Genomic DNA, 14,822 nt, shown 5'->3' on the forward strand with positions numbered 1-14,822 from the left:
TGTGCTGACCAAGAGAAGGGCTGAGAAGATCAGTGGTGGTCATTGTGTGACAGTCTCTCAATATTTGTGTAACCAAACTACATCAAATAAAGCTCCAGAAATGTTGATTGGTGGTGCTGAACCAAGTAAATTATGTGTTTATTTCATATGGCTGAGGAATGAGGCAGAGAGACAGCTCACTCGGGGGTTGAATGACCCAGGTTCTCATCCTGCTGCTTCTATGGATAAGGTGTTAAATTTTGGAATAAGTCATACTCCAGCCTCACGTTCCTCCTTATTTAACTAGAAGACTGTATTGAGGTTTTTGAAACTCTAGCTAAGCAAATGCAGAGAGGAGTGGGGTAATGGAGGTAAGAGGAACCACCTAGAGGTACACTGTGCGAGAAGCGGCTGATAAACACTGGTCTCCATGCTGACAAGGTGTGCCAAGCCAGGCAAGACTTCCATGTATCCTCTACATACAGTGTACACAGTAAGTCCTCCTCAAGGGGAGAAAATCAGCCTTGGGAAAGGGTCTTTGGAGTTCATGTTAGAATCCTACCTACCGCAACCAACATGTAGGGAATCCCCTCTGTTCTTGTCTTGCTTTCTTTTCCTTTCTTTCTTGCTTACTTGCTTGCTTTCTCTCTCTCTTTCTCTCTTTCTTTTTCTTTTTAATGTTTTTATTGATTTTAGAGAAAGAAAAAAGGGGAGAGAGAGAGAGATAGAAACATCAATGATGAGAATCATTGATTGGCTGCTTCCTGCACGCCCCCTACTGGGGATCCAGCCAACAACCCGGGCATGTGCCCTGACCAGGAATCGAACCAGTGACCTATTGGTTCATGGGTCGACGCTGAACCACTGAACCACACCAGCTGGCTCTTTGTTTCATTTAGTAAAGTGTGAGAATTACAGGGAATTTTAGCAAGCAAACAAGATAGACCCAAGCTAAGTTCTGGTAAAAATTGAAGCTAAATTCTTAGGAGAAATACACTCAGATCAAAACATTCATCGCTTGGAATATTTTGAGTAAGAAATTAAATTGCAGGGCAGGACACAATCCGTAGCCTTGTTGGTAGCTTCTGGCTCCACCCCCGCCGAGTCCATGACATCCAAGCATGATTTGCATGAGCAACGGGTGAGCGGGCCACACCCACTGCACTATGACGCTGATCTCAGGGCCGGCTGTGCAGGACAAGCTGGCTGTTTGTCAGGACTGAGAGGCAAGGCTGCAAGGGCGGCCAGCACCACAGGGCTCCAGGAGCGCGCTGTCACCACCTGTCCTGGAAGAAGCGCCAGTGCTACAGAAATGGAAGGAGAAACAGCCCAATTGAAAGCGGAAGTTCCAAAACCAGAAAGCCCGGAAACGCCAGCGGCCATTCCCAGACCCGCCCATGACGGACAGGAATCCTTCAGATCTACGATGACAACTGGGGCAGCAGTGCCCTTCAGCACACTACACTTCCCCGCAGCCTCACATGGAGACCCCCACACTGGGGACCAGCTCACTGCGGGCCCTGTGTGCCTCCACTCACTCCGCTCTGGGTGTGAGCAGCATTGAGCAGCCGCCACACGGCCCAGAAATCCTCCATGTGTTAGAAATACTTCTCTCTCCTTCAAATACCTGCTTATCCCTCTCAGCATTTCACATGCCAGGTGCTGCTAAAGGCTAGTGGCCTCATCCACTTTCTTTTTCCACTAGATTCAAACCACATTTCAGGCTAACACAGCTGACCGAATCCATGGGGGAAGTCCTTCCATCATATTTTTATCTACATAAATTGCCTCTTACGCCATCTTTCTGCATTTTTCACCTTTGTGAACTAATTTCACTATGATTTGTGCCCCATAAATAGTTTGGAGACTACAATTAGATGTTGCGTCCCTAACAGCTTCCTTTACACCCAGTGAAATAATGGGCATTAGTTCCAATGAGTAAGGACTCCTAATGCATCGCTATGATTGTCCTGAAAGAACATTACAGCTCATCTGGAAATGGTTTTCTCATTTTCTTAGTCTGGGATTAGGATGCAAATCCAACCCGGAAATTGAACCATCCCTAAATTGCATCGTGGCTGATCTGATTACTGCTCGGAACCATCTGCCCTTAATTGTAAGACAACAAATCGTTTAACAATCAGCTCAGATTAAGGGACAAAACAAAGCTCTTAGAAGCAGGCTCTATTGGTGGAATTTAAGAATGAACAGGAACAGCACCTATCCCAACATTTCTTTCTAGATTTGAAAACTCCAGCAAGCGTTTTGTTGGTATGTTCGAGTGGTGCTGTTAAGAAGGGACTGGAGGGCTTGCCTTCAATATCTCAGAACGGGCAGCTGTGCGCCCTGAGGACCATCCACGCCCTCCTGAGAACTTCCAGTGAATTCTGAGACCCGCGTGCGAACAACCTCTTATTCATTCGGAAGGGCCGATGGGGATGGAGCAGAAGGAAGTCCACCAGGGCTCCTGAGCGACCATTCTGTGTGGTAGACACCTCCTAGGTTGTGCATGGAGGGGAGGTCCTTGCGTTATAACCTCCAGACAAGTAAGATATTTTTATACTATGAAACTAAATACATATTCAACTTTTTTTCTCACCAAGGCGTCCTCTGCCAACCAAGAAGTGCAGTAAAATCTCCCAACACGTCTCCCTCTCAATTCTCACGGGGGCTCACCAGTTTTCGCCCAAAAGCATGTTGCAGGCACTGGCCAGCGATTCCTGTTTCTATTCCCAAATTAAGTTCAACTTGTAATGTTTTTTCTCCTGAGTTATTTCTTTTACCATCCAAAGGCAGTCATATATGACTGATAGAAGATATTAGAAATGGGAGTTTCCCTAGAGACCACTTAGTTCAATGTGCTCACTGAACGGAGCACAAACTGAGGCCCAAGAGGTTCCCTGATTGTCTGGGTCACAGGAAGTGGTGGAGCCACGCCTGGGAGGAAACCAAGAATCCCAAATCCCAGAGTAGGGGGCTTGCTATCTTGTCATGTGTTCACGTCAAGTTTGTTGGGGCTTTAAAAAATTTGATTTTTTTGTGTGTTTTCTTTTTACCTTCCTTTTTTTTTAAAAAAAAAAATGTTTCTATTGATTTTAGAGAGAAAAGAGGGGGGAGGAAGAGAGAGAGATAGAAACATCAATGATGAGAGAATCATTGATTTGCTGCCTCCTGGACGCCCCTACTGGGGATTGAGCCCACAACTTGGGCATGTGCCTGACCAGGAATCAAACCAGTGACCTCATGGTTCCTGGATTGACACTCACCCACTGAGCAACACCAGCTGGGAGACTGTTTTTTGATGATGTTGCACATTATTATATTGAACCAATTTAAGAAGTTCATGAACATAATTCTGAGCTGAACAAAACCAGACCATTTAGGTAGAAGATACAGAGGAAAGAGTAGCTACCATTCCTAGAAGAGTGAAAACAAGGTGGTTGACTGGACCTTGGAAATGTGTCTCTCTGACTGAGGGAACATTTGCTCCCGGCTCATTCCATGCGGATGGTCCTGTGTGAATCCAGCCCCCCTGAGCCCCTCCAGCCTCTCAGCCAATGCTGACAGGCAGCTGGTGAATAGTACCTGGAGCTCCATGTGCACTGAATATGCATTGAGTAAAGAATGTGAATGGCAGTCCTCATTCAGAAAAGCACACAGGTGATTACTTCGCTCTCAAACAGAAATACACATCGCATTCCTTTTCACAAACCATCCCGGTTATTTTGTCACCTTTGGAAATGACTTTGAACCTTGATTGTTCTTGGCAGTACGCGGAGAAGTGTCCTTCACTAGGGATGCCACAATAAAGTGGATTTATGAGCCCAAACACGGATCTGATAAAGGGGCAGAAATCATTTTTATTATGTACATAAAACAGCTCCTGGCTAGGACAGCCACACTGTCCCTGGACGACCCATCTATGTCACTCCAGAAAGCAGCTTGCTTTTTAAAGGTAACCTTTTAAGAAACTTAAAGTTTAAAATGGAAACTCTCAAAACACAAAGGTAAGAAATGTGATTTTTAAAAGTGAAGAAATAAAGCGCTAACGGGGATATTTGGAGAACAGATTTATAGTTAAGGACAGTCCATGTGCAGACGAACGATTACAAACAGAATAAGAACCTCAGGGACATGTCCTCTCATACTATATGTGCCTCACAAGGTCCACAATCTTATCCACTTTTAAAAGTAAGAGTGAACCTCAGATCTTAAGCGCAAAGTCATGCCCAGCATTTGAGACGCGTCATAATTATAAACAAGCACAGAAACCATAATTATGAACTAATAACTACATAAGACCGTGTTTTACTGGTGATGGCCAAGGGAACTTCTCAGGACCTTTTACTGTGGGAGAAGAAGCAAAAAAGAATGAGACTAATGTTACACTGTGTTTCGTTTCTTTTAGGAATTAAAATCTACTATTAGAAAAAAAGCTATTTTAAAACCACAAATTAATGAGAAAAGAAAAAAATTACGGTGTTTGAATGGCTACACAGACGAGGAAAATGAGTGGGAAAATGGTTGATTCAAAGGTAATGGCAACCAAGTGAACACAGCACTACAGGGTTTTGGTCACATTTTAAAAAAGCAAATGCTACCGTCTCACCACTTACATGTCAACGATCCCCATTCATGCATCTTTTTTAAAAGATATATATGTAGGTACATACATGTGCACAGGCATCAGACGTGTGTGTGTGATTATTTTTTAAATGGTCCGTGAGATCATGGAATCCCTGAAAAGAGAAATCCAGTCCGAACTAGCAGAAGGGTCGGGGCTGAGAGTCTCCATGTCTCCCTTTCAGCCGGGGAGCCTGAACCAGCATTCCTCATCCTTCTCCAAGACTTCTGATTCTACGTGTGCCTGTGTATGTGCGTGCACATGTGTGTGCGTGCGTGCATGAGTGCATTTGTGTGGTGAGAGGACAGTAGATGTAGGCATATGCATTCCTAGGGTTCTCTGTGTGACTGTTTTGCACTTTGAAAAGTCAATGTTTCGAAGATGTCAAAAGCTCCATCTGCATTTTTCCAAGACTGATGCACGCAGCAACTTTCCCTTTGAGAAGCACAGTCCCCCCGCCCGGCAGGTCAGGTCACCTCAAGATGAGGGACGCTCTGGACAAGCCCCCCACTGCCTTCTCCCGCCTTCCAATGAGAAATGATGCCTCGGTGGCCATGATTCCTGGCAAGGAGCCCCGGCAAGTGAAGTTGGGGAGGGTCATCCACACCAAGAAATGAATCGTGGGCTACCATCTACAGGTGATTCCAGCAACTGAGCGCTGTCAGCTCCGGGGCCTGTGGGGTGCGGTGCTTAGCTGCTGCCCAGGACTCCCCGTGTCCCCCCAGCACTCCTGTGGCACTGAGGCGCAAAGGCACTGGGTTCGGACCGTCCCACTGCTCATTTCTGAGGCTTTCCATTATGATCCTCTGTGGGAGGTTTTCCCCAATGATGTTGTAGGAACCAACCCTTCATTTTCCTTTGAGCAAACCAATGACACCAACTCACATATTAGAGCTGGTCTCACTTCCTTTTCACAAAGGCCCCAACTGACCATTCACTACCCTCTGTTGTCTCTGGGGTACCCGGATGTGGTCAAGAAGAGAAAAAAACATTTATCTGCTACTTCACACCACCAAAACAGATTGGAATTGCTTGAGCTAACAGGTTTGTGGTTGTTTTTTTAAAACCACACTAAAAGTTCTTTTTAATTATTGTTATTATTTTCCTTATTTCTCCTGTGGCCCACTTGACAAATTATTTCATTGCTAACAGAATGAGGAGAAAAAAAAATATATATATAAGGATTCTCATTGAAATTGTTGATTCTTGTTCTTTCCATTTTGCCGTAAAGTGTAGATGGCACTGTAATTTGATAGCTTTCTCCCTTGTGGGTGTCAGTAGAAAGTATAAAAGAAAATGATGGAAATTTTCCCCACGTGGGTGTAGAAGCAGAACTCGCTGGAAGTTCACTGGAAGTTCATGTTGTCGTTCTGGGGCCTGATGGTCTCATTTATACAACAGACACAAGTTTGCAGCCATAAAATGTCCCTGATTGAGAGCATGAAGTCATGTAAAAAGCCTGCTTATTACAAGATCTCCTGAAAAGGAGCCGCAACAAGATCCTCGAGTACTTTGTGACTCCCCACAGGTCTGGCTTTGTGCTTTGCAAAAGGCTCTGTTTCTTTAACTCCTCGCTCGTCAAATTCTCATTCATGAAGGAAGATGAGAAGATGTCAGAGCTGAGCGGCAGGGCTCACGGGGAGTCCACGTGTGTCATCTCTGCACAAGGAAGGATCTCTCCTGCTCCTCCACGGAAGTAGGAGATCCCTGAAAAGCTCAGGGCAAGACTGGCAGACCAGCAGTCTGGAGGCGAAGCAACTCCTGGGGCTCCCGCATTGGCTGGGGGGCTGGAGGGTGTGATCTGGAAATTCCTGACCAGCTCCCGAGTCCATGACCCCACGTTCCTGTGAATATCCGCAAGCCCCTTGATGTTGATATTGACCCCCTGCTGAACCAGTGAGGACATGGGTGTCTCCCATTTTTCCACTGTTAATATTATACATAAGTCCTCTTTGTTTATGGGGATTATGCTAGGAGTCATGGGTTAACAAATAATAAATGCTACTTTGGGGAAAGAAAGACAAATCTGAGATGGCCAACTGTGCCACTCATTGCCAAGATGAGCTTGGACAGTCCAGTATGGCTCCAATGGACTGAGACGGAACTGGGCTAGATTCTACACCTCAGTGTGACCGCCATTTCCACACCTGACCCCCTAATGGTGCCAACCACCTACAGCAAAGATCAGTCCACCAGAATAAATGAGCGAGGACCTAGCACCCCCAGGTGGCAACATATCCCACAGGCAACAGTTATTTTCAAGAGTATACACATCCTTTGAAAGTATGACTGACAAAAAATAAGTTCATATGCATTTCTAATACACATCATTCCATCATTTTCTCACAGGAGAAAGTTCTTAGAACGTAGAACGCCTTGTTTTCACTGAAGTCTGTTTCCACAGGGCAGAGCACTGCTTTGGGGGCTGCCACTTGAGACAATCTATTTGGTCGCCCATCTTCAGCTTTTGTTTGGTGAAATGACACCTCATTCCTCTATTTTCCTTTGGCTTTTCTTTAATGGTTTACATCTTAATAAAACTTGGGGTTTGTGTAGGCTTGTCACTGTGTGAGAGTTTTCTATACTTTCTTTTTCTTTCTTTTTTGTTTCAATCTTAGTTCCAACCCCAGCTCTCTAGGTGACATTCATGAAACATAATAATGACAAAAGCAAGCAGACAAAGCCTTTGTGGGGAGGGAAGGCGTGTATGGGGAGTCACTGAAATTGCTTGGGGAGGGGGATGAACTTGCAGCAAAAAGATGAAGGGAGGGAGGCTGGCCTGGGGCCCTTGGTGCACATTTCAATTTTTAATAACATCCAGGTATATTTCACTTTGTAAACTCCTCAAGTCACATATTTTTCATTAGTTAAACGTGACTTCAGTCACTTTTGCCAACACTGGAAGCAATCAAGGTATCTGATAGGCGAATGGATTAAAAACAAAACAAAAAAACCCCTCTGGTACATCCAGATAATGAAATATTATCCTATATAATAAAGAGCTAATATGCTAATTAGACCAGATGGTGGAACAACCTTCCGATGACCTTCTGGAACGACCAGTGGGCGGGGCCGAGGGGCTTGGAGGCAGCTGGGGCCTCCAGGTAGCTGGGGCTTCAAGGGCCAAGCCCCTTGCACAAATTTCATGCATCGGGCCTCTAGTTCAGTGATAAAAAGAAATGAGCTATCAAGTCATGGGCAGATGTCAAGGAAACCTGAACGTATGTTACTACACGAAAGAAGCCCATCTGAGAAGACTGAAAAGTGCATGATTTCAAGAATATGACATTCTGGAAAAGGAAAAACTATGAAGATAGTAAAAGAAGCAGGGTTGCCCGGGATTATGAGGGGAGGGAGGGATAAATAGGCAGAGCACAGAGGCTTTTTAGGGCAGTGAAATTACTGAGTGTTACCCTGTAGTGATGGATGTAGGTCACTGTACATTTCTCCAAACCCATAATGTACAACACTGAGAATGACCCCTGATGTAAACGATGGACTCTGAGTGATAACGACATGGCAATGAAGGCCCATCAGTTGTAACCAATGTACTGTCTAATGGAGGAAGATGATAGCGGGGGAGGCTGTGCCTGTGGGGTCAGGAGGTATGTGGGAAATCTCTGTGCCTTCTCCTCAATTTAGCTGTGAACCTAAAACACTAAAAATATAAAGTCTTTCAATTAAAAAAAAAAAAGAGTGACTTTGCTGATGTTTTCAAAGATGACACAAACCTAGCCATCTGTCCATGCTGCTGGCTTTGCCCACATCCTGGCCTCCGCCGGGAGAGGTGTGCTCAGCTCCTGAAACATCATCAATCGCTTGCTCCCCTCCATCCTCTCGACATCACGCCATGCACCCCGCCTCCCAGAGGAAGCCAAGCTGTTTACCTCAAGTTCCTCCTCACCATCACTTCCCTGCTTACCCCCTCACATCACCGCCTTCCTGAACCCATTCTCTGTTACCCCTGAAAATAACAGCTCGTTAGAAAGTGATCAGAGATTGAGTGAGCAATGGAATATAATTACACAAAATTATACGGATCTTAAACCAGGCGCCCTGGGACATGTCTGAGGGTGGGAAGCTGACGCTTCGTGTTACTACGGCGTGATCGGAGGTCCCCTGACAGCCTGAGGGGGTAGGGAGATGGCCCCTTGCTGCCTACACACAGCGCCTCATTCCTCACTGCACAGGCGCGAGAGGCGACGGCGGAGGGAATCAGCAGCCCAGACGCGAACACCAACAGGCAGGAGCGGGATGCTGGCATGAAGCATGTGCAGAACCGAGCTGTGGGAGGCATGGCCCATGGGTACAAGCCAGGCTGACTTCTGCCCAAGAAAGTGCCCACAGAAGTGGGAGAGAGTCCGTGGTCAAGGAGGCAGTGCCGTCTCAAATGACAACAGTGCCAGGGTGCTCTCACCCACTGACACCTCTGAGAGGGTGGCCTGTTTGCCCAGAACTGTCCAGGTTTTCGCCTTGAGAAGCATGCATCCCAGCTACTCCTCTGTCCCTGGCTAACAGGAGCGTTAGTCACCCTGCTCCTGTGAGACCTTCTATACTAACACGCCCTGGAGAAGCCGTGAAGGCCGGTCCAGAAGCTGGCAAGCTTTCACTAGGTCAAGGATATTTCCTTGATTTTGAATAATAATTATGTCCCAGTGGGTGATCACCTCTAACGTACTCAGTAACTCCTGGTTTTCAGTTGCATGTTTAGAAGCAAAACTATAAAAACACAAAACAAAACAAAACAAAACGAGCCTCCTGTTAAAGCACACTCCCGAGGGACAGTCCGGATGGGGGTGCAGAGCTGAAGGAGACACAGGCTGAATTCCCTGGCTCAGCCTTCCCGTCTACCAACACCCACCCTCTGCCCTGCCCTCTGATTTCAATAGCAAACACCTAATGAGGACCACAATCAAGGTATCTGGGCAGGCTTCTAAAATAGAAAACGGAAACCACCATAAAACATCCTGGGCAGCGCTCCCCTAGAAACCTGGTGTTAGAGGGAAGCACCCGGTTACCACGGGGAACAAAGCGCTTTAGCATCAAAACAGACCATCTGCAGAAAATAAATGATTCTAGAGCACGGATTTCCCCAAGAGGGAGAGAAACGAACACAGGGGTGGGTTTGCCTCATCCACATTCTTCGCTCGGGCTCGGTAATTAATCTTCAGGGGGAATTCGAGGCGACCGTTCTGACTTTGCACAGGAACCAGCCAGCCTGAGGGAGGCAGGGCGGCTTTATTGGCTCAGCACCCCCCCTGCCACCCCTTCCTCCTGCTCCTTCTCTACCACCATTCCTGCGTTTCCTTTGTCCTGTTTTACACACATACTTGGAAACGATGCCCAGTACAACCCTGGTCACAGCAGCCCCGCCCGCTACAAGCCGTGTTAGAGACACTTAGCTCCTCTCTCTGAGCCTGGCCTCCTGCATGGGATGCTGTCAAGACCAAAAGAAGGAGCGTGCAAGACGTGAGCAGGATGATGGGAACGTTATAACCGGCCCATAAAGCTCACCCTTGTGGGTTCCATCAGTGCAATTTCCATGGAGTGGTTCCAGCCTGGGGGGGGGGGGGGGGGCCGTCATTCTGGAAACCTATGGGGATTGTGTTTCCATGATGACGGGGGCCCTGGTGGGGCTGCAGAGATGGGAGAAGCTGGGATCCCCAAGGTCCTGAATGTGAAGACCAATCCCACGTGGGGAATAATGCACCAAGTTTCAAGAGCCTTTTAACTATCCTGTTGTGTTGATATAGATGAGAAGCCTGTTCATTATTTTCAGATTCCGGAATCTAATTCTATTTAGCTCATAAACAGGAACATTTGGTATTCGGTCCAAATGCATATTGATTTTTTTCAAAAGTGTGATTTCTGTGTAAATTAAAGGAAAGTTGTATGTTTTTCAGCTCAGAACTTTCCTGAGAGAGTTCCACTCTTTTTTAAAAACAAAACAAAAAAACACGTGTTTATTGATTTTTGGAGAGAGAGGGAGGGAGAGGGAGAGATAGAAACATCATTTGATCAGCTGCCTCCTGCACACTCCCTACTGGGGATCGAGCCCACAACCTGGGCATGTGATCTGACTGGGAATCAAACCAGGGACCTCTTGGTTCATGGGTCGACACTCAACCAGTGAGCCACACAGGCCGGGTGAGACTTCCACTCTTTGAAAGACACCCATGGCACTCCTGAAAATAATACACAGTATTACCTTCTTACCCATGTAATGTTTAAACCCTTGCAAAAGATGTATGCAAGTACTCATAGCATCACTATTTATAACTCATGAATGGATAAACAACATGCGGTATGTCCACACAATGGAATACTATCTATATCAGTGATGGTGAACCTTTTGAGCTCGGCGTGTCAGCATTTTGAAAAACCCTAACTTAACTCTGGTGCCGTGTCACATGTAGAAATTTTTTGATATTTGCAACCATAGTAAAACAAAGACTTATATTTTTTATATTTATTTCATATATTTAAATGCCATTTAACAAAGAAAAATCAATCAAAAAAATGAGTTCGCGTGTCACCTCTGACACGCGTGTCATAGGTTCGCCATCACTGATCTATATATATAAAAGGTGAATATGCAAAGTGTTCCCTCGGGAGTTCGACCGGGAGACTGGGAGTTCCATTGTTTACTATAACATGCACTGACCACCAGGGGGCAGTGTGGAACATGGCGGGCGTTGGCGACATGGCACTGGCAGCAGGCAGCAGTGGAGGTGCTGCCCGCCCCAAAGGACCCTGACAAGAGTGGGACGACAGCGGGATGGTGGAGTGGGGGCCTGATCATCCCCTGGTCACCCTGCAGACGGTGACCAGCAGTGGTGGTGGGGGGTGGGGCTTCTGCCCGGCTCCCAGGTGCTGAGGGAGCGAGGGAAGGAGGAGGCGGGGAGGCAAGGAACCTGATTGGCCCTGATCGCGGGCCAGGCCTAGGGACCCTACCCGTGCATGAATTTCGTGCACTGGGCCTCTAGTTTTACAATAAAAAGCAACAAAGTATTGATACAACCTCAAAAACATTATAAGTGAAAAACAGCAGACATGAAAGACCACAAATATTATGATTCCTTTGCATGAAACGTCTGAAAAAGGCAACTCTCTGAGCAGAAAGTGGGTGTGGTTGCCTAGAGCTGGGACTATGATGGGGAATGACTGCTCATGGAGGCAGGGCTTCTTTCTTATTGATGGAAATGTTTTCAAATTAGATTCTTGTCAGGGTTTCACAACTCTGCAAATCTACTAAACATTATTAAATTGTACATGTAAAATGGGTGAGTTTTATGATAGGTAAGTCATGCCTGAATGAAGTTATTAAGACTCAATATAATGAATTAATTGTAATCGAAAGACAACATAAAATAAAAATCATTCTTAATGAAATATGTATTTCCCTGGGTAATGCTCGGACACGAAGCCTGGGAGTTGGCCCCTTGGCACTGAATCTCCCCACATGTGACGTCTGTGAATTCAGACCCTGTGTGTGGACAGGTAGGTGATATCATTTATACATTTCACTTCAGGAAGTAGGGTTATTCCATAATATCTGTTATCCAAAGGGAGTTTGGATTTGATAGTGTTGGGACCACTGGCATTTTTATTCTGCACCCCTTCCTGCAAATCATTTGTTTCTATTTGAGAAATAACTCAGAGGGGTTGAGTAAATTACCCAAGATCGCGCCTGTGGAGTAAGGCTGACCTGGGCCCATTCCTGGTTTATCTGCTTCCCAAGGCCAGACTCACAGCAGCGGCCGGACCAGCCTCCCACAGTCCCTCCACCAAGGCAGCCTCTCAGAGCTCTCATGTCTCCCAAAGCATCAAACTCTCCTGGTTTTCACGTTGAACAAATGCATTTGGCTCTAGGGACCTATTCAAGGATGAGATACATAGCCTGTGTTGGCGGGTAGAGAGAGACAGAGGGAGAGAGAGAAAGAGGGAGAGAGAGGGAGGGAGGGAAGGAGGGAGGGAGGGAGAGAGAGAGAGAGAGAGAGAGAGAGAGAGAGAGAGAGAGAAATGGCCCCTGGAAAGGGAAAGGGGGAGCTAAATGGAATCTGGGTTGTGGTAGCAGGACTGTGCAGTGGAGGGCAGAGCTCCCCTGCCCTGGCTCAGACACTCAGAAAGGCTCCCTCCTCTCCCTGCCCCCAGGATTTCCTTCCAAAGGGTCAGGCTTTGCACTTCATGGCTTGTCTCCTTGGCCAGAGATGTGTGGACCTGAGGCTGACAGTCGGGGAGGGCTGTGTCCTGCGTGGCATGTTGAATAGCCGACCCTCTGCCTGGGGAGTCTGGACGGTAGCTTTCAAAGGCTATGATCAGAACACAGAGAGCAGAAGCTGAAAGGCAGATGGACGGAGGCCTGACGTGCTAGGAGCTCTGACGCAGGATGAAAAGGACAGCACTGGCGTTGGGAGGGAGAGGGAGGGCAGAGGCATACAGGGGCTGAGACACCATGATGGGCTCGCACAGCTCTGAGACAGCGATGAGGACCGGCCAACGACACGGTCACAGGTGTCTGTCATGGGTACCACAATCCTCGAGATCGCGTGTCTTGACTTAAAAAATGCACAAAACTACATTTTATGTATATTATTTATATGTGAAAGCTTTATTTTAATACAGAATGAGGGTGAGCATTACTTGGCATTAAGGAAAATCGATGTGCCTAGAAGATGTGCCTCCACGGTGGGTATCTGGAAGCTGGAGGGGATGGAGGTCGTAGGGAGGAGAGAAGCAGGGTAGAGTGCAGGGACAATGCTGCTTCCCCAAGCACCTACCCAAAGTGCTGTCAGTTCTATAGTATCTTCTTTTATTGTTGATAGTATTACAGATATCTCCAATTTCCTCCCCATTTACCCCCTCCTCCCTTCCCTTCCCCCCCCTCCACCCCAGGTCTTCATTACCCTATTGCCTGTGTCCACTGGCTATGCACATCCTATAGAATAAATGGCTAATGTGCAAATTATTTCCTCGGGAGTTCAACCAACCTGGAATTCGACCACTTGCTATGACGCACGCTGACCACCAGGGGGCGGTTCAGAATGAAGGAAGGACCCAGCCCGGCGGCTGGCAGCCAGGGGAAGGAAGGCGGGCCAGGCCTAGGGACCCTAGCTGCGCACGAATTTCATGCATCAGGCCTCTAGTCATATATAAATTATTTGGTTGCTCTTTTCTCGCCCCCCCAGCCCCACATCAAGGTATGTCAGTCTGTTCCATGCCTCCCTGCTTCGGGTCTTATATTGTTGGTCAATTCATTTTATCCATTGGATTCCACAAATAAGAATGAGATCATGTGATATTTGTCTTTCTCAGACTGGCTTATTTCACTTAGCAGAATATTTTCCACAGCATCTTAAGGAAATAATGCTGTTAAGACTACGTAGCGAAGGCACAAGAGGGAAATGGAGGGGCATAGCGTTTGAACATGCACTCTCTTCTGCCAGCCAAGGTGCCGGCGTCTCCTCTACGCCTGACCTGGTCTCGGCCCCAGGGCTGCTGGGCGTCTGTGACTGAAAGGCCATGTGGCTTGAATCACCTGACAGCTTACCGGCCATCCCTCAGGGCAGCTAGATGAGAAGATACTCACTTGGAGAAGAGAACTAAAGCAGGTTCTTCTCTCCCGGAAGGAGAGGAAGCCGCCTGGAGCTACTCAAACCCTCAGGTCAGGGGGGACCATGGGTCTTGGAGCCGACTCCGGACTAGCAAGGTTTCAGCCTCTGATTGATGTGGTTCCAACAAAAGCAGCTAACATGCCACTGTGTTCATGAGAGGCCTCCTGACACGTCCTCACAGATAAGCCCCCAAAGGAACCCTGGGAGAAGTAACATCAGATTTCAACTGGAATTGATTTGCATTAACTCGGTTGCTGTCCCCATGTTGTAAATGGCTTCTGAATTATCACCAACAGCCATATGTTCGCATCAGTGCCTGGGGTCTTCAAGACGGACGGACACAGCCGCCAGCTTTCCTTATCTGTGGACGGGCTCATGGGCCCAGGCCGCACTCATTTTCAACGTCACATAACCAGGCGAGATTGAACTGTAAGACAGGAAAATGCCTCCTAATGGATCCCTTTCAGCCACGTTTAGGAAACCATGCCGGTCTTCCTGCAGACCGCATATTGGAAGACGGGATTATTACCGATCCTCCCAGTTCCACACATGCCAACACACACCTGCAACAGATGAGCCACTCAGTATAAACTTCACACAGGAGC

General features: G+C 47.1%; 1 protein-coding gene across 1 annotated transcript in view; it reads right to left on the reverse strand.

The window, feature by feature from the left end:
* DSCAM (DS cell adhesion molecule) overlaps positions 1–14,822 on the reverse strand; it is a gene marked incomplete at its 5' end in the record, with an annotated part of 440,423 nt that overhangs the window by 268,619 nt on the left and 156,982 nt on the right. The window lies entirely within an intron of this gene.

The sequence above is a fragment of the Myotis nattereri genome, assembly GCF_964212035.1.
Source record: "Myotis nattereri genome assembly, chromosome: 3".
NCBI classification, from domain to species: domain Eukaryota; kingdom Metazoa; phylum Chordata; class Mammalia; order Chiroptera; family Vespertilionidae; genus Myotis; species Myotis nattereri.